Source organism: Carassius gibelio, chromosome B9 (assembly GCF_023724105.1).
Source record: "Carassius gibelio isolate Cgi1373 ecotype wild population from Czech Republic chromosome B9, carGib1.2-hapl.c, whole genome shotgun sequence".
NCBI classification, from domain to species: domain Eukaryota; kingdom Metazoa; phylum Chordata; class Actinopteri; order Cypriniformes; family Cyprinidae; genus Carassius; species Carassius gibelio.
In genome coordinates, this window is record NC_068404.1 from 31,359,223 (window position 1) to 31,379,102 (window position 19,880).

The window sequence follows — 19,880 nt, forward strand, 5'->3', positions numbered from 1 at the left end:
CCCGCGCACTGCGGCAGGCGGCGGGCATGAGGAATCCCACCGACCTCGACGAGCTCGTGGAGGCCATTGAGCTGGCGGAGGCCGCCCAACACCGGGAGATGGGGGAGCGAGCGCCGCCTTTTCCCCGAAGGGTGGTCCAGGAGCGACGCTCGCTGGAGGGCACCCAGCGACCCGTGAGCAGGCCTGCGGTTCCCGGCCCCCAGGACGAACCGATGCCCACCGAGCCGCCGCGTTCCCCAGGACGGACGTGGCTAGCAGGCTGTTCAGTTCACGGTCCACCGCCGAAGGCACCGCGAGCCAAGGTGCGCATCAATGGGCGGCCATTCATCGCCCTCCTCGACTCGGGCAGCGGGGTAGGCCTGATACAACCGACGGTCCTTCCGCCCCGAACAGGCTCCAGAGCCCGGCTGGCGATAACCTGCGTGCACGGGGATACCAGGCATGTGCCGGCTCGGCGAGTAACCATCACCGCGACACCTGGTTCCTGGCCCGTCGAAGTGGGAATCCGGGGTTCAAACAGCTCCTCACCTCCAGCTCACAGCCTGCTAGCCCGGCCGGGAACCGCCGACGTCGGAGTCCAGCAAGGCGCCCTCGACGAGGCCCCACGCTGCTGACGTCGGACAGCCCTCGAGGAGGTGAGTCCCCCTCCCAAAACTCTAACCTGTTCTTCGATGTCTTCCAGCAGATAGCGGGGGGGGGGGGGGGGGGGCTCGCCAAAGAGCAGAGTGGGGACGAACGCCTCAAGCATTGCTGGTCTCAAGTGCGGGTGGCGGAAGGAGAGGATCTACAACCGGCTCCCCACCCCACGCCCCACTTCATCATCCAAAACGGCCTGCTTTACTGTGTCGGCCAGCGGAGGGGGGAGGAAAAGACGTTGCTGGTGGTACCGCGAAGCAAAGTCCAGGCGATCTTGGAACTCGCCCATGCCCACCCGATGGCTGGCCACCTCGGTGCTCAAAACACTGTGCAACGGATCCGGGATCGTTTCCACTGGCCAGGACTGGAGGCGGATGTCAAGCGGTACTGCCAAGCGTGCCCGACGTGTCAACGGACCTCGCCACATACTCCTCCCCCTAGCCCGCTGATCCCGCTGCCGATCATTGAGGTGCCCTTCGAGGGCATCGGGATGGACCTGGTGGGGCCGCTGCCGAAGTCCGCCCGGGGGCATGAACATATCCTAGTTATCGTGGATTATGCCACCCGCTACCCAGAGGCCATTCCCCTCCGCAAGGCCACCGCCAAGAACATTGCACAGGAGCTCTTCCTACTGAGTAGTCGGGTTGGCCTACCAACGGAGATCCTGACCGACCAGGGCACCCCTTTCATGTCCCGGATCATGGCTGACCTCTGCAAACTCCTCAAAGTGCGACAGATCCGGACCAGTGTGTACCATCCGCAAACCGATGGGCTCGTGGAGCGCTTTAACAAGACCCTTAAGCAGATGCTGCGGCGTGTCGTGGCCGAGGACCACCGCGACTGGGACCAGATGATCCCGTATGTGCTGTTCGGGGTCCGGGAGGTGCCCCAGGCGTCCACCGGCTTCACGCCCTTCGAGCTCCTCTTCGGCCGCCAACCCCGAGGGCTTCTGGATGTCGCCCGGGAAGCCTGGGAGCAACAACCTGCGGTATGTCGGACCACCCTCGAGCACATCAGGGCCATGAGAGAGCGGATCGACAGGGTCATGCCATTGGTCCGGGAACATCTGTCTAAGGCCCAGCAAGACCAGCAGCGCCTCTTCAATCGGGCCGCCCAACCCCGGGAGTTCCAGCCGGAAGACCACGTCATGTTACTGGTCCCCACCTCCGCCTGTAAGTTCCTGGCACGCTGGCAGGGCCCATATACGGTCACCGAACGGGTGGGACCAGTCACCTACAAAGTGCGCCAACCCGGTCGCCGAAGAGAGGAGCAGCTCTATCATATAAATCTGTTGAAGCGTTGGGTGGGGACCGGGCCCCAGCTCTCGGCCCTCGCCACCACCTCTCCCGTGGTTGTGGACATGGACCCCAATCTCTCCGTGGCCCAGAAGACGGAATTGCAGCACCTGGTCGGTCAGTTCTTGGATGTGTTCTCCCCTCTGCCAGGGCGGACGACCGTCATCCAGCACGAGGTCCGAACACCACCAGGAGTTATCGTCCGGCAGCGGCCCTATCGTGTCCCGGAGGCTCGGCGACACGCAATCGAGACAGAGGTACAGGAGATGTTGAAGTTGGGGGTAATTGAGCCCTCGCGGAGTCCCTGGTCCAGCCCCATCGTAATGGTCCCGAAGCCAGACGGCACCCTAAGGTTCTGCAACGACTTCCGCCGCCTAAATGAGGTCTCCGAATTCGAAGGCTACCCCATGCCCCGGGTCGATGAGCTCCTGGATCGACTGGGAAGGGCCCGGTTTATATCGACTCTCGACCTCACCAAAGGTTATTGGCAAGTCCCCCTGTCTAAGGATGCCAAGCCCAAGACAGCCTTGTCAACCCCCAGTGAACACTGGCAGTACCGGGTCCTTCCCTTCGGCCTGCACGGGGCCCCCGCCACCTTCCAGAGGCTCATGGATGTCCTGCTGAGGCCCCATATGGCCTACGCCACGGCCTACCTCGACGATGTGGTCATCCATTCAGAGACCTGGGGGGAGCATTTGGAGTGGCTCCGGAGGGTGATGTGGGACCTCCGCCGGGCGGGGCTCACCGCCAACCCCCGGAAATGTCACCTGGCTCTCTCCGAAGCCAAGTACCTGGGCTTCTGCGTGGGACGCGGCCTCATCCGCCCCCAGGAAAAGAAGGTGACAGCTATCCTCTCGGCACCACGGCCCACTACCAAGACCCAGGTACGAGCCTTTTTGGGGTTGGCGGGATACTACCGCTGTTTTATCCCTAACTTCTCATCCTTAGCCTCTTCCCTGACAGATCTGACCAGGAAGGGGCAACCTGAGAAGGTAGCCTGGAGTCCAGAAGCGGAAGAGGCGTTCCAGCAGGTGAAGTCAGCCCTCACCACGGAGCCAGTCTTGCGAGCCCCCGATTTCAACTGCCCCTTCCTGGTGCAAACCGACGCCTCGGACACCGGGTTGGGAGCCGTTCTCTCCCAGGTCCAGGACGGCGAGGAACACCCGGTGATCTTTATTAGCCGGAAGCTGACCTCAACCGAACAACGGTATGCCGCCGTGGAGAAGGAAGCATTGGCCGTCAAGTGGGCAGTCCTGGAGCTTCGCTATTACCTCCTCGGACGCCGGTTCACCCTGCTGACAGACCATGCGCCACTGCAGTGGATGGCCCGCGCAAAGGACACCAACCCCAGGGTAACCCGCTGGTTCCTTGCGCTCCAGGACTTCCACTTCACCATACAACATCGGGCGGGGACCGCCAACGCCAACACGGACGGCCTCTCCAGGATAGGGGCAGCTTTCGCAGGTCTGTCAGGCCCCACTCCCCACCCTCCCCATATCTCCCCATTGTCCCGCAGGCACAGGTCGACGCTTGGGGGGGGGAGTGTGACATGCGTCCCGAGCGCTCGTCAGCGTCGCCCTGGCAACACACTGGAATCACCGGCACTAGCTCATCACGGGCTGAGCGGCCGCACCTGCAGCTCGTCAAGCGGCGCCTACTTAGGCAGAGGAGGAAAGCAGAGTGGTGAGGAATGTCTCCCTCCTCTGTTTCAGAGAGCAGCGTGTGACCGTCAGCCCCAAGCAGGAGAGCACAGGACGGGATCCACCACGCCAGACACAGAGAGCACGAGGGACTTGGAGAACCACGGAGAGCACCGCCTTCACTCAGAGCACCACTTATTGAATAAATCCACCCTTCGGGGACTTTCTCTGTCCATCGGTTGTCGTGTAGTTCCTCACCCCGCCACAATACTTATGATAATAACCATGGACTTCCATATGAAAATAACATTGAACAGAACAGATAGGTGCAATGAATACACACACGCACAAGGTATTTATGTTAAATTAATATAAAGGCGACTAAACCTCAGTGTGCAGAATGGCAACATGAGATATATCCTCTACATTGCACTTTGTCTACTTCAGAGATCACTGTTCACAGATATTTTTGTCTACCATCACATGCCTGAGCTCTTTAGAAAGCTGAAACCCTGTAGCTTCTTAGGAAATAATCAGAATAATTGTGTGAAGTACTGACACAGAGTTATAGAGGCTAGAATATTGTTTTTTCTCTCTGCTGGATAACAAGCATCTCAACTGAACACATTTCAGCCTCTAGGTCACTTGATATGACTTAAGAAACACAACTGAGCCCAAGCACCAGGTCGTGTGAAGCTGTCTGCAAAAGAAGATCAATAGAGAATTAAATAGAAGTGCTTTAGACCATTAATTTGCCAAGGTATGCTCATGTGTTTTGTAAAATGCCCTATGGAAATTCCCCATAGGACTTTTGGTTACCCAAAATGCACACTGTATTGTCAGTGTCGTTTTGGGTAACCAAAAGTTACCTTGGCAAAGACTTATTGTGTGGCAACCTCTTGGTGTAGAAACAGAATCCTGGTCTCCAATGAAAGGTAACACTCTGAAGTTTCTTGTAGACTATTAGGAATGTATGCAGGGGCGTTGGACTGGGGGTAAAACCAGTACTGATTACCAGAGCCCCAAAGGAAGAGAGGGCCCTTGAAAAGTCTGGAATATATTTTATTTTTTATTTGGGGGCCCATCAGGACTGCCTATTGTTAATGGAGATGATGATTTTGCAATTGTATTGTCTTGATGAATGCTTAATTTGCTATAAACAGAGGTACTATAACCTAAGTAGTAATAATGCTTTTGCTTAAGTACAAATATGTAACCCTGTGATTAATGCTATATGGAAAATGCATTGTGTAACTTCACTAACATTAAGAAAACTGCTTACTTTTTCTGAAATGTATGCAAAATGTGGACAGAAAGGCCAACAGCCCCCTTGCACTGCTTCAGCAGGTGAGACAAGAAGGACCAAAAGCCAGGGAAAAAAACACAGAGCCGAAGGACCTAACGCTGCTGAAGGCACGAAAGTCACAGAGGAAGGTCCCTTGGTGGAGGCTGTGTTTCTCCCTCCAGGACTTCACCACAACACAAATGTTAAGGTCCCTACCGGCCGCAAGTGGAATGCCCAAACCGAGGTTGATCAAGCTGTTGGCCGGCTACAACACTGGGAGATCATGGGCAGAGTTCAGGCAGGAAGAGCAGGGCTAGGATGGGGAGAGACACCATGCTTTTGGTCCAATGCCAATCGCAAGCAAAGGAAGGAGATGGTGGTAGCAGAGGTGAGGAGGATGGAGGAAGATCGCTACAAAATCAAGGAAGCTGGACAACCTGGGAGGGAATCATGAACCGGAACATCAGTTGGTCAGAAGTGTGGAAGATCCCACAGGCAAGACTTAGCTTCCTCATTCATTCAACCTACGACGCGCTTCCCTGCCCTTTGGAACCTCCACCAGTGGTTTGGGAATGAAGAGTCCTGTGTACTCTGCAATGCCCCCAGCGCAAGTCTCCAGCACATCTTGTCAGGCTGTAAGATTGCTCTCTCACAGGGACGCTACAGATGGCGCCACGATCAGGTCCCGAGAAAGCTAGCCGAAGCACCAGATTAAGAGAAACAGTAAGGCCCTTCACCCCCAACCAGGAGTGGAACATGAGGGTTGACCTGGACAGGCAGCTCCGGTTCCCCATGGAGATAACCACCACATCTCTCCGGCCAGACATAGTGGTGTGGTCAACCAACGCAAGATCGATACACCTCATTGAGCTTACTGTACCACTGGAGGAGGGAATCGAGGCCGCCTTCGAATGGAAGATGACCATCTACTCAGTGGAGGTCGGATGCCGAGGTTTCCTTGGGTTGTCAACCCTATGCCTCTTGAGGGAAGCACGAGTGACTGGAGGGAGGCTAAGGAGGGCAACAAAGGATCTGGCAGAGGAAGCAGGGAAAGGTAGCTTTTGGCTCTGGCTGAGGAGGAAAGATAGGTGTTGGGGGAAGAACACCTAACCCCAGACGACAGCTGCAGGGAGTACATCGATCAGCTGCAGGGGGTGACAGGGAGACGTCCCTGTCACTGCTCCGCCACCAGGAGACATTCCAGAATTAAAGGAGCGAAACGTTGGTAAATGGTGGAGTAGAAACACTTATGATTTAGAAATAGTTTTTATGATAAATGGACAATATAGTAGTTAAGGTGTATTTCACAGACGGTTAAGAGGAAAAAGAAGAGGAAAAGGGCTAAAGCAATGCAACGTAAACAACTAAAGCCTCGGCAGAGGAGTTGGCAGCATTCCAGGTGATGACATCAGAAGAACCAGCGTTCGATGTCTGTGTATAAAAGACTGAGAGAGAGACTCGACAGACGGATACTGAACAAGCACAGTATCCCTCGACGCCTGATACTAGCTGATTATACCTTGATTTTGTAACTTTACTATTGTACTTTGATATAACTTTTGTTAACTTTAATAAAACTTGTATTTTATTATTGACAAGTTATGGTCTACAAGAGTAGTAATTTAAGAGCCGTAAGCAAGAACTGACCACAGGGAGGTCTACTGAGCAAGTTGTAAGTATTTTTGAAATGCTTATAGTTTTGTCCAGGGTCGACTTTCCTTACCTACCTGAGAATAATACATAAACAGGTAAAAGGTGTACAGATAAAGGAGACACCATGAAACACTATGCATAGGGCCCGGGATCTTGTGCAATGCCCCTGAATGTATGTCAGGGGTTCTGATAAAGAATGACTACACAAAATATGGAATAATTACACAAAAGTCTCTATTTTTAAACTATTATAAAAGTGACATTTATTTTCAATAAAAATAGGTACAAGACTCCCCTTTACAAATATACATAAAGAAATGCTGAATGTTGAAATCCCCTCCCTGTAGAGAGAACTACACTACTGTGGAGGACAGAGATAAAAAGGGCTAATGCTCTTTGAAAAGGATGGATTTATTGAGCTTCTGTCGCATGTTGTTGCTCTGTAAGGTAAAGTTAGTCATTTTAGCGATGTGGAGCCTTAACTTAAAAACCAGGCACACAACTGATGTTAACAGCATGCGGTGGTGGCTGTCTATGCAATACTGCGTTCAAGCCAACCTAACTAGCCACACCTGACTGATCTTTCCACATATATTAAGTTGAATGACATTAACCTGTAGGTCAGGACATATCGCTGTCCTTCAAGCAGCACAGGAACCATCCAAATCAACGTGTCAGTGTTTATGATGAAGCCGAGGACAGAGAGGAACCATCAAAAGCAAATACTGTATTTCAATGATGATCCTGCCAAAACAGCACACAAGAAAGCAGGGATGCAAGTCCATTGGCAGGTTGTCTTCTCCTCTTCTAGAGGTGCTTGTGCTTCTTGTTGCTACCAGCTAAAATAAAGTCAAGAAGTTTTGAGTGTCTTAAATGTACTGTTATAAACAACATATTATGTCATAGCCCCGTTGTTCCTGTGTAACAGGTCCTGTATTGTACATACACCCACTAAGTAACTAATGATTATCCCAAATATAATATGGTGGCATTTTAATGCCATTAATGATATTTTATTGTATCTGTTCATGTGACAACACTGAAGAAATTACACTTTGCTACAATGTAAAGTAGTGAGTGTACAGCTTGTATAACAGTGTGTCACGCTGTCAGTCTCTGTTTTCCTGGGTGTTCCCTAGTGAGCTCACTTCTCCTTAGGCACTTCACCATAGGCACTTTAATTCCTCTAGTCTGGTCCTGTCTTCACAGTTATTGCACTCCAATTAAATTGCACAGGTGCTGCCAATCCTTTGTCATTAGTCTCCTTATATATAGCTGTCCTTCTCTGTTGTTTGGATGGAGTCCTTACCCTATGTGTCATATGTTCTCGTCTCCTGAGACTGACCCTAACCTTCTCGTTCCTCCGAGTTCCATTCCGTTTCATCCGGTTCCCTTCTTTTGTTTTGTTTCATTTGTCTTCCTGGACTGTTTATTTTGTATTTACCCTTTTCGTTATTAAACATACCTTGCAATTGGATCCTACCCTCTCCTTGTGTTTTTCCTAAAACCCAACCGTCACAGAAGGACTCCATCCACAAGGATCCAGCGGTATGTCTGCTGCCATTTCCTCCCCAGCCAGCAAGTGGGAGAAAGGTAGCTTTGAGGGCTCTTGCCTAGTGGTGTTCCGGGGGACCAGGGGAGGTCGCTCCGGAGCAAACAGTCAGGAGGAGGTCCGGCAGCGATCTCCACTGTGGGCTCACGTTAACCCGGGGTTCGGTTGGGGGCCGCCATTTCCCCAGTATGTCCCGAGAGGAGAAGGGAGACACAAATCGGCCGAGCCAGCGCCGTGGTACCAGATGGCCGCCAGTCCTGTGCTGCTGCATAAGATGGCCGCCAACCCAGCGCCACTGCGCAACATGGCCGCCAACCCAGCACCACGAGGCAAGATGCCGTTCCAGATGCCGAGGCGGTGCCCGAGGCCATTCCCGATGCGGTGCCCGATGCTGTTCCAGAGGCCGAGGCGGTGACTGATGCCCACAGAGTCAGGGTTAGTCACCGTCGACCTTCCAGAGTCAGGGTTAGTTACCGTTGACCCTCCAGAGTCAGGGCTAGTTCCTGTTGACCTTCCAGAGTCGAGTCAGGTGTCGGTGAACTCTCCAGAGTTGAGTCAGTTGCCAGTGAACTCTCCAGAGTCGAGTCAGGTGCCGGTGAACTCTCCAGAGTCGAGTCAGGTTCCGATGAACTCTCCAGAGTCGAGTCAGGTTCCGGTGAACCCTCCAGAGTCAGGGCTAGTCACCGGTGGTCTTCAAGGACAGAGTCAAGTCCTCGGTGGTCTTCGGGAGCGGTGTCGGGTCGGCACCGGTCTTCTGGAGTCCGGTGGAGGCACCATGGGATTGCCAGAGGTTCGTTCTCCCGTTGGTCGGATCACACGGATGTGGTGGTCTTCCGCTCCGCCCTGGGGGACTCTGGCATTGACCAGAAGGATGTGGTGCTCTTCCACTCCTCCCTGGGGGACTCCGGCCTCGACCACGTGGAGCTGGTGGTCTTCCGCTCCGCCCTGGGGGGGCTTCTGCCGTGACCACATGGTGGTGATGGCCCTCTGCTCCACACGGGAGGGCATCACGTGATGTCCTCCATGGACCCATGTTTTGTTTTCTTTTGTTCTTCTGTTTATCTCCTTCTTTGGACCTGGCCCTCCGTCCCTCCCCTTTATCCTCCGCCAGTCCACCACCCTCCTGGACTCCTTGTTTTGTGTTACACCTCTCCTGCCTCTGCCTCTCCATTCAACCTGGTTGTTCCGTCTCTGTTTTTCCATTTTACCTGGTTGTCCTGTCTTTGTCTCTCCATTCCACCTGGTTGTTTGTCTCGGTCTATCCATTCTATCTGGTTCTCCTGTCTCTGTTTTCTGACCCTCCGTCCCTCCCCCTAGTCCGCCGCCGCTCCACCTCCCTCCTACCTCCTTTTCTGTTGGGTTTTCCTGGGTTTCAGGTGGAGCATCTGGCAGCTGCTCCGTAGGGGAGGGGGTAATGTCACGCTGTCAGTCTCTGTTTTCCTGGGTGTTCCCTAGTGAGCTCACTTCTCCTTAGGCACTTTAATTACTCTAGTCTGGTCCTGTCTTCACAGTAATTGCACTCCAATTAAATCGCACAGGTGCTGTTATCCTTTGTCATTAGTCTCCTTATTTATTTACCATTCCTCTTGTCCACCGATGCTTCAAGAACCGGACAACATGTTATATAAAAATAATTCCTATTAGGACACGACTCATTCATGTAGCCAACGATATTCCAAATAATAATAATAATAATAATAATAATAATAATAAGTATATTTTTCCTTTTGGTTGTATTTTTTTATTTGATGTATTAGAAGAAAGTGTAATAAAATCAAAAATAAAATCCTGAATAAGACATGAAGTTATTTTTAAAACTAAAGGAATGCCTTGTTCATTTTTCCTTTAAATTATCCGAAGGATTTCGTGGCCAAAAAAAAGAAAGAAACAGCATCGATTTACAAAAATGAATCCAGCCATAATATAATTTTCAAGTTTCAACAACAAAACACATAAATAAGGGAGGAGCCGTTTCTGCATGTGGACGTTCTTCTGCCATCTTTGGCCAATACTGACGCTAGAACGAGGGGTGTCGGAAATCTCATTAATATTCATGATCTCCTTTATTTTTGATATCAGTAATCACGTGGTTACTAGTACAGACGTCGATTCTTGATATCAACAATTTAATTTGTGATATCAACAATTCAATTTCCACTAGTAACAATGTTAATTCTTGATATCAATAATTCAATTTCCACTAGTAACAATGTTAATTATTGATATCAGGAATTAGATTTCTACTAGTAAAAATTGCTATTTTTGATATCAACAATTCAATTTCCACTAGTAACAATGTTAATTCTTGATATCTGTAATTGTATTTTCACTAGTTAAATGTCACTATAGGCAGTGTTGGGCAGTAGCGTCACTACAAGCAGTGAAGCTACTAGTTTAACTACATTTCTCAGTAGCTTGGTCGTAGCTTCGCTACTTTGTGAAACAAATAGCTTTTCAGTAGTTCAGTAATTTTTTTTACCAAGTAGTGCGGTAGCTTCCACACAAGCTACATTTTCGCAAGCATTTCCGAAGCCCAAACTCAAATCGGGAAATACAACCGCTAAGATCACTGATCCTGGATCAGTAAGTGACGCGACAGCGCCACTTCATCTTGTTCGTATTTACAGTGGATAACAACCAACCAGCTTTATGATGCATTACCGCCACCTTCTACTCCGGACGGTACCACTCCTTGGCCATCACGCAAAAAAAATTACTTGATGAAATGATGGCAGAAGGTGAGGTCGGAGAACAGTTGATCCCGAGGAGTGAGTCGCCGTGGCTGTACCTCGACAAATACATGAAACTGACCAAGATAACGGAGAAAAAATATGTTTTCAGATGCTTACTGTGCAACCCCAGATTGAACCTGCTTTCAACTTCGAAGACATCAAACACAAATTTGAGGACACATATTCAGGTGATTCCCAAATGCACAACCATCAAAATTCAGTCTTCAAACACAGTCTTATGCACTTTCTAGTTATCTTTTTTCTATCTGTTGGTAGAAAAAAAAAAGCGTTTTCCCTTGTTAATAAAAAGAAAATCACATTTCGGATATATTGTAAATAAAGGGGAAAATAGCACATGCCCTTGTGCTAAATTAAGAATTTGTGAATTTAAAAACCCCATTAAAGTTTGATTTAAGTAATTGATATGATTATATTATTTAATTATAATTTATATTTTCACATAATGTTCTTTAGGATGATTTCATGTAGAAAACAGTAAATCAGAAAATAAATCAATTTAGCTGGGTTTCAAAAGACTGTAATCTGGGACAGGTTGTGCTGAAATCTGTGACATAATTTTTTGTCTTAGAAATAGTTTAATTATAGCAACTATTAATAGTTTTATAAGCAAACATATTTTTTTTCTGCATTAAAGGGGTTATGTGTAAATATATATGCAGATAGTTTTGCAACATATTATGTACAACTACATCTCAAACATAATTCAACTATTTTTAGCAATCATAAAATTTCATAAAATAACATAAAACCTAATGTGGCAAGGTTTAGCGGAGTCTAAAGTCGTAGTTGTAGTTTAGCGGAATCTGCAACGGGAGAGAGACGAGGGAGCAGAGCGAGGCGTAAGTAGGGCAAGTGCAAATAACGAACACGTGTGTTTGATTGCAGTAATTGGCATGGAGAGACTGGATATAAGCCGAGTCACCGCAGCAGGAATCCGCTCAGGTACCGCGCAGGTAGCCGCTCACCAACTGACAGTCCAAAACCTCCTGGTCTACCAGGACCTCAAGCGTGCCGTCCTCCAGCGGGTCGGTCGGACCCCAGAGCAACATCGCCAGAGGTTCAGGACTCTGACTCTGGAAAAGTCAGGCCGGCCCTTCGTGATGGCACAGCAGCTCCGGGACTCCTGCCCCAAGTGGTTGATGGCCGACAGTGGCGACGTCGAGGACGTGAATGATCGTGTGGTACTGGAGCAGTTCGTGGCCAAGCTGCCGAGGAAGACGGCGCAGTGGGTCCAGTGCCACCGCCCGACGTCGCTGAACCAGGCCATCCAGCTGGCGGAAGACCACATGGTGTCGTGTCCAGGGGCCGGCGACCCCTTACCATCTGCCTCTCTCTCTCCGTCTCTCTCCTCCCCTTCCCTCTCTCTCTCCAAATCTGTCCCTCTCCCTAGGTCCCGTGGAGGGCTTCCTCCGAAGCTAGCCCCGAGGTGGAGGATGGGTTATGGGGCCGAACCAGCAGCGGGGCCCAGGGCTCCTCCCAGGGGTGGGAGTTCACCCAAGGGATCCTTTCCCCAAGCCACGCCCTCTCCGCTCTCTCCTCACCAATCGCTTGACCCACTTCTTGCCGCCAGGGCGGCGGTAAAGTCTGGGCCGGCCTGTTGGCGCTGCGGGGATCCAGGGCATTTTATTGATAGGTGTCCGTTGATGGAAGTGGGGATGTTGATCCGGGTCCCCGACGCGCCAAAGGCTGCCCTCGATCAAGCTGGCTTATACCAAATACCAGTGAGTATCAAGGGGGGTACATATCAGGCTTTGGTGGATTCAGGATGTAACCACTCCATCCATCAAAGCCTGATTCATCCGAGGGCATTGGATAGTAGCCGCATGGTTAGTGTTCGGTGTGTACTTGGGGAAGTGGTGAATTATCCTATTTTGCCTGTGGATATTAAATTTAGGGGAGAAAAGCATAGAATTAGGTGGCAGTTAATCCGCACCTCCGGCATCCGATAATTCTGGGTACGAATTGGCCCATGTTTAATAAATTATTGGGGTATTTGTGTTCGGATGTCTCTTGGGTGAAACGAGAGAAGGCTAGAGTAGCGGTTGCGCAGGTGGGAGAGGCTAAACCGGAACCTCCGGAGCCTGTTGCAGGGGAACCGAGTGCTCTCGAGCGGAACATCCTCCCTGAGCGCGATGGTTTTCCCCTGTAACAGTCCCGCGATGAAACGCTGTAAAATACTTTTGACCAGGTTCGTTCGATCAACGGGCAGCTTCTCCACCCTGACCAACCGCTCTCTTATCCTTATTTTTCAATTTTAAAAGATAAGTTGTATCGGGTGATCCAAGACACCCAGACAAAGCAAGATACAACCAAGTTATTAATACCTAGAAGCCGTCTGGAAATGCTTTTCCAGGCGGCTCATTGTAATCCAATGGCCGGGCATTTAGGGCAAGCGGCTACACTAAACCGTCTCATGGCCCGTTTCTTCTGGCCGGGCATTCACGAGAATGTGCGCAGGTGGTGCGCGGCTTGACGTGAATGTCAGTTGGTGAATCCACCGGCCACCCCAAAAGCACCATTGTGCCCCCTACCATTGATGCAGGTCCCCTTCGAACGAATTGGCATGGACCTCATCAGGCCATTAGAGCGGTCAGCACGAGGACATCGCTTTGCATTAGTTCTGGTGGACTATGCAACGCGTTATCCTGAAGCAGTGCCTCTCCGCTCTATTTCCGCTAAGAGTGTGGCGAGTGCACTGTTTCAATTAATCTCCCGGGTGGGGATCCCAAAGGAGATCCTCACCGATCAGGGCACAGCGTTTATGTCACATACTATTCGCGAGCTTTACGAGTTATTGGACATTAGATCGATTTGAACAATCGTCTATCACCCACAAACAGACGGACTGGTCGAACGATTTAATCACACATTAAAATCCATGATTCGTAAGTTCGTTCAGGAAGACGCCAAAAATTGGGATAAGTGGCTAGAACCCCTCTTGTTCGCTGTACGAGAGGTCCCCCAAGCCTCCACGGGGTTTTCCCCCTTCGAGCTTCTTTATGGGCGTCAGCCCCGCGGGGTCCTCGACGTCCTTAAAGAAACTTGGGAGGACGGACCTTCTAATAGTAAAAACGAAATTCAATATGTCATGGACCTGAGAACAAAACTCCACACGTTGGGGCGGCTGTCAATGGAGAATTTGTTGCAGGCTCAAGACAAACAGAGTTGGTTGTACAACAGGGGGGCTAGACTACGTCAATTTGCACCGGGAGATAAAGTGCTTGTATTACTCCCTACGTCTAGTTCAAAGTTACTCGTGAAGTGGCAAGGACCCTTTGAGGTCACACGGCGAGTTGGGGATCTTAACAATGAGGTAGCTTGAACGGATAGGGCAATGCTAGAAATGGGAGTAATAGAAGAGTCCAACAGTGACTGGGCGAGCCCGATAGTCTTAGTGCCTAAAACGGACGGCTCAGCGAGGTTCTGTGTGGATTATAGAAATGTGAATGCTGTGTCGAAATTCGACGCATATCCAATGCCCAGGGTGGACGAATCGCTTGATCGACTAGGCACTGCTCGCTTTTATTCGACGCTGGACTTAACTAAGGGTTATTGGCAGATCCCCTGGTCTCCCATGACCAAAGAAAAAACAGCTTTCACCACACCGTTCGGTTTACACCAATTCGTTACCCTTCCGTTCGGCTTATTCGGGGCTCCAGCCACTTTTCAGCGCCTGATGGACAAAATTCTCCGTCCTCATGCTGCATATGCCGCCGCCTACCTGGATGACATCATCATCTACAGTGTGGATTGGCAGCGACATTACAGCATTTGCGAGCGGTCCTGAAGACGCTGAGGAGGGCTGGGCTTACGGCTAATCTGAAGAAGTGTGCAATTGGGCGGGTGGAAGTAAGATTACTGGTTTTCTACTTAGGTCATGGACAGGTGCGTCCCCAAATTGATAAGACTGCAGCAGTTGCAATGTGTCCAAGGCCTAAGACCAAAAAGGAGGTTAGACAGTTCCTGGGGCTGGCAGGTTATTATAGAAGGTTTGTACCTAATTTTTCGGATACTGCTAGCCCGTTGATTGATTTAACTAAAAAGGAGGCACCAGATACAGTCCAGTGGACGGAGCAGTGTCAGCAGGCTTTCACCCAGATAAAAAAAAAGGCTGCACTGTGTGGTGGACCGCTCCTGAATGCTCCTAACTTCTCTCTCCCCTTTATCTTGCAGACAGACGCATCGAACAGAGGGTTGGGCGCAGTCCTGTCCCAGGAGTTGGAGGGGGAAGAACGGCCGGTGCTGTACATCAGTCGGAAGCTCTCGAAGAGAGAGACGATGTACAGCACCATAGAAAGAGTGTCTGGTGATCAGATGGGCTCTTCTTACCCTCCGGTATTACCTCCTGGGGCGGGAGTTCACCCTCTGTTCGGACCACGCTCCCCTTCAGTGGCTCCACCGTATGAAAGATACCAACGCGCGGATCACCCAGTGGTATCTCGCTTTACAACCTTTTAAATTTCAGGTGATCCACAAGCCGGGTGTACAGATGGCTGTGGCTGACTTCCTCTCCAGGAGGGGGGGGGGGGCTGCAGGGGGGGGGTATGTGGCAACGGGGGTGTGGTTTAGTGAAATCTGCAACGGGAGAGAGACGAGGGAGCAGAGTGAGGCGTAAGTAGGTCAAGTGCAAATACCGAACACGTGTGTTTGATTGCAGTAATTGGCGTGGAGAGACCGGATATAAGCCGAGTAACCGCAGAGAGAGATAGAGAGACACGCTGGGACCTCGTGCTGCACTGGGAAGACTTAAGCAGTGAATTCAAAGTTATTGACTGTGATTAAGCAGTGTTATGCTGATTATGCCAAGAGGGCATAGTTATTTGTTTTTGTATGCTGAATAAATGAGCATCCCAGCAACCAGCCGACCCCTGCCTTCTTCTTTCAATTAGATTGTTTTGAACCTCGTTACACCTAATTTAAAATGTTTTTAACATTTCCTAGAGGGTTCATCCAACTAAAATGGCCTCAATAGAAATGGAAAGTGAGCACACCAAGAAGAGGAGCACACCAGGGAATGAGGAGAAACACCCTGTTCCTCTCATACAAGGCAATGTAGCAAAGTATTTCAGAGGAGGTAACCCCACTGTAACCCAAGAGCGATTTGACAAGTTGATCCTTAAATTCATCATTCAAGGACTGCATCCACTTCACACGGTGGAGAGACCAGAATACATTGATTTATTCAGAGAGATTTTACCCAGCAGGCATTCGATGTCCAGGAGAACATTGGGAAGAATGCTTGAGGATGAGTATATATCAATGAAAAGCACACGGTCTATGATTTTGTCCAAACAGACACATGTATGTACCACAACAGATGCATGGTCTTCAAACAACAGAAGCTTCCTTGGAGTGACTATCCACTGGATAAACCAAGAAACATTAACCATCTGCTCTGGAGCATTAGCCAGTCGTAGAATTAAAAGGCGCCACACATATGATGTTTTGGCTGAGATGTTGGAAAATGTGCACAGATATTTCAACATAAAAGACAAGGTGACCGTTACAACCACAGATAATGGTTCAAATTTTGTGAAAGCTTTCAGTGTTTTTGCAGAAGTTCAAAGAACAATTCCAGACAGAGAAGAGGATTATGAGGAAGAAGAAGAAGAAGAAGAGGAGCACACTGTCTTAATAGATATCACAGACATTTTAAATGACACAGAAGAAGGCTACAGTCTCCCACCTCATCAGCGATGCGCCTGCCACACCCTCAACCTAGTAGCAACAAGAGACATTGAGAGTGCTTTGTCACAGTCAGAGGCCTTCAAAAAAATATCAAGATCAACGACTGGCAAATGCCAGGCACTATGGAACAAGCAACATAGAAGCACACAAGCTTCAGATATAATCAAAGATTAGCTAGGCTGCCAGCTGATAGTTCCCAGTCCAACAAGGTGGAACTCCACTTACCATGCCTTGGAACGCTTGAATACCTGTATCCAGACAAAAGAACAAGAACTCCAGGAGACCTGTGAGAGGCTTCAGGTGACTCGCTTCAAAGTGGCAGAACTCAACTTCATACAGGAGTATGTTCAGGTAAATATGATATATGAACTGGTGTTGATGCTGTAATTCATGTATCTGCTTGAACATAAAGGCAACCACTAACATCTGTGTAACTGAGCATACTATTACTGTATAATGAATTTTTCTCATAGGTTGTCAACTGAATGTTAATCTACCACTACTTAGAATGATGATAATTCTAAATAGGAAAACTCTTGTTATCATTACTATCACTTACTATCACTATTATTGCTATCACTTTTCAGTTATTTATGTATTCCTTTTCTTTGTATCTTTAAGGTAATGGCACCTCTGGCCAAGGCAATTGATGTAATCTGATAAAATGGCCTACACTGGAGTGTTGGTGCCAACCATCTCAATTCTCCTCGATCGAATGGAGCATATAAAGCATGAGGCAAACATACATCACTGTAAACCAATGATAGATGCAATCATCAGTGGGCTGAAGCAGAGGTTTGGATACATTTTTCAAGATGCAAGGTTGCTCATAGCCTCTGCAGCTCATCCCATGTTCAGACTGGCATACATCCCCAGTGGAAAGAAGGCTGATGCTGTGTCCAAAATAAAAGCAGAAGTAAACCTGCTTCAAACTCAATGTGCAGATAATGATCACATGAATACAGATGGTGAGGACCCAAGTGATATTGGTGATGAAATAACTGAATACTTCCCATCTCTCAGAACAAGACCAGTTCTGAATGAAGTAGACAGCTACTTGCAATCTGCTGAAACCAACCTTGTCAATGCATTCCAAAACCTTCCAATAATGAAGAAGATCTTCATCAAGTACAACACAGGAGTCCCTGCTAGCGCAGCTTGTGAGCGACTCTTTAGTGTAGGAAAAGACATCTTCCGACCAAAGAGAAACTGCCTTTCTGATGGAAATTTTGAAAAGCTTCTGCTGTGTCGGGTGAATAAACACCTCTTGTAAAAAATATCAAGGTCCAGCCATTTCCTACGTGTGATAATCTAGTACATTCACACACACTACGTGTGATAATCTAGTACATTCACACACACACACACACACACACACACACACACACACACACACACACACACACACACACACACACACACACACTTTGTGTGTTGTTGTTTTTTTTTGTTTGTTTGTGGTACTGTTTGGAGGTCTTAATTGTTTTGCTGCAGTAGTTTGAGCTGAGTTTAGTTTTATTTAACTTGCATTTTGTTCTGCAAAGGCCTATATTTAGCATGCCCATGTAAACAGGCGCGTACAAAAACTTGTGCGTACATTATTACATGGATTAAATGTATTTTGATTGTTGCCAAATTGATAAGGAACACAATAAACAATTGAACTAAACATTTACACCTGTCTATCTGTTTGACTGAGCACTGAGATAGCATTGACTTGTAATAAAATGCGTTCAACATAAAAATTGAATTTTAAATGTATCTTAGATGTAGCAAGCTACTGTTGATGTAGCTTAGCTTGCTACATTTCCCAGGGGGGTAGCTTCAGTGTAGTGAAGCTTCATTTACTGTAGAGTAACTGGTAGCTTAGCTCACTACATTTTCCAAGTAGCTTGCCCAACACTGACCATTGGCTTCCATTCAAATTTAACTGTTGATATCAAGAATTGCTTTCTTACTAGTTGAAATTCCGATTTCAGAAATACAATTCTTACTAGTAAAGACCTTTATTTTTGATATCAGTAATCACACGGTTACTAGTACCGACGTTGTTCAGGCCAATTTTCCAAACAAGTTTCTTTTAGCCCCTTGAGGTTAGCAGTGGAGTCATTCCCGATGCACATGTCCATAAAGCACGCACAGAGATGCGGTTTCAACAAAAAAATCTATGGTTTATTAATCACAATCTCCGGTTTACTTTCCAAACAAGGTTACAACAACAAAAAAAACTTATAACAACTTAAAAGCTGTACCATTTGCATGTGATCAAAGAAACTGTTGCTCTCCACCCTCTAACTCCATTTTCTCAAACAATGCTGCTTCCCTATTAACACCTGTGTGCCCTAATGGCACATAAGGGAGGAGGAGCAAATCCATTCACATGACAAGTTAGTGCAAAATATGAAAAAGTTTCCTCATATTTAAATCGTAATGTTTAAATCATATATTTAAGCACAAAATAAATTAGAGTTAATCAAAAATTGAGATATGGCTCCTACATCCTGACCCCTAATTGTTATTGCCAATGGCAGAACAATTATCCTATGCAAAATATACAATGGAGTCAAAACACATAACTGGATACAATCTTGCCATATGTTCAATATATCAAAGCAGGTGTCTTTTCATATTGCATTCTGTTCATCAATATCAGTACATCGTCATAACTATCAATACAATCACCTTGAATCCCCACACAGCCCAAGTCCTACAATGTACACTCCCCATAAAATAGGGAAACAAATAATTCACTGGGTGCAAATGTGGTGCAAAATTGAAAAGTCCATGTATGTGCAGATTTTGAGTGTATATGTGGTGTAAAGATGAAAGGTCCATGTATGCAAGAATATGTACTGGTGTGTGAGCACGCCATGGTATGTGCAGGTTTGTCAGGATATGTGTGAAAGCGTGCTTATCAAACAGACCATAAAAGGCTGACACTGCAATGTCGGTCTCTTAATCTGAAGGTTCAGCTTCTAGGATTAAGCAGAGTTTGGTGATTGGTCTTTGGAGTGTGGTGGTTTTAGTTTTCACCAAAACACTGCGGACGAGTCCTTCAGTCCCTGGCAGGGTCTTTACCACACGACCCAAAGGCCATGAGTTTCTTGGTGCTGTATTGTCTATGATGACTACTACGTCATTAACCTTGAAGTTTCTCTTGGTATTAGTCCACTTTTGACGTTGCTGCATCAAAGAGAGATACTCAGTGGTCCATCTTTACCAGAAAATATGTGCGAGGTATTGCACTTGTTTCCATCTCTTACTAATGTACAAGTCATCCTTACTGAAAACTCCAGGTGGAAAAAGAGGTTTAGACTTCAACTGCAGAAGGTGATTTGGCGTCAGGGGTTCAAGGTCATTTGGGTCACTTGACACAGT

General features: G+C 48.2%; 2 protein-coding genes and 1 long non-coding RNA gene across 8 annotated transcripts in view; 1 reads left to right on the top strand and 2 right to left on the bottom strand.

The window, feature by feature from the left end:
• Positions 1-19,880, bottom strand: part of LOC127964884 (NACHT, LRR and PYD domains-containing protein 12-like) — a 1,383,583-nt gene that overhangs the window by 708,524 nt on the left and 655,179 nt on the right. The gene's annotated exons all lie outside the window — the stretch shown is intronic.
• Positions 1-19,880, top strand: part of LOC127964976 (uncharacterized) — a 385,149-nt gene that overhangs the window by 348,155 nt on the left and 17,114 nt on the right. The window lies entirely within an intron of this gene.
• The window catches only part of LOC127964903 (protein NLRC3-like), a 163,062-nt gene that overhangs the window by 99,005 nt on the left and 44,177 nt on the right, over positions 1-19,880 (bottom strand). The gene's annotated exons all lie outside the window — the stretch shown is intronic.